Raw genomic sequence first — 735 nt, 5'->3', positions numbered from 1 at the left:
GCCTGTCTCAAGTCCTCCACCATCATCGCTGTGCCCAAAAAGCTAAGGCCAACAGGACTAAATGATTACAGACCGGTCGCCCTTACATCTGTGGTAATGAAGTCTTTTGAGCGCCTGCTCCTGGCACACCTCAAAGCCATCACAGACCCTCTCCTGGACCCCCTTCAGTTTGCCTACAGAGCCAACAGGTCTGTGGACGACGCAGTTAACATGGCCCTCCACTTCACCCTACAGCATGTGGACGCCCCAGCATCCTACGCCAGGATCCTGTTTGTGGACTTCAGCTCTGCCTTCAACACCATCATCCCTGCCCTGCTTCAGGACAAGCTCTTCCAGCTGAACGTGCCCTACTCCACCTGCAGGTGGATCACAGACTTCCTCTCTGACAGGAAGCAGTGCGTTAAGCCGGGAACAGAAGTCTCTGACTCCAGGTCCATCAGCACGGGAACTCCTCAGGGCTGCGTCCTTTGCCCACTGCTCTTCTCCCTGTATACCAACAGCTGCGCCTCCAATCATCTGTCCGTCAAACTCTTGAAGTTTGTCGGACGACACCACCCTCATTGGGCTGATCTCTGGTGGGGATGAGTCTGACTATAGGTGGGAAGCTGACAACCTGGTGACCTGGTGTAGCCAGAACAACTTAGAGCTAAATGCTCTAAGGACAGTTGAGATGGTTGTGGACTTCAGGAAGAATACAGCCCCACTCACCGCCATCACCCTGTTAGACTCCGCAGT

This window comes from Petromyzon marinus, unplaced genomic scaffold (assembly GCF_048934315.1).
Source record: "Petromyzon marinus isolate PM22_M1 ecotype Great Lakes invasive population unplaced genomic scaffold, UKy_Petmar_22M1.pri1.0 PM_G_Scaffold_111, whole genome shotgun sequence".
Lineage (NCBI taxonomy): Eukaryota > Metazoa > Chordata > Hyperoartia > Petromyzontiformes > Petromyzontidae > Petromyzon > Petromyzon marinus.
Note: the sequence above shows the minus strand (reverse complement) of the source record.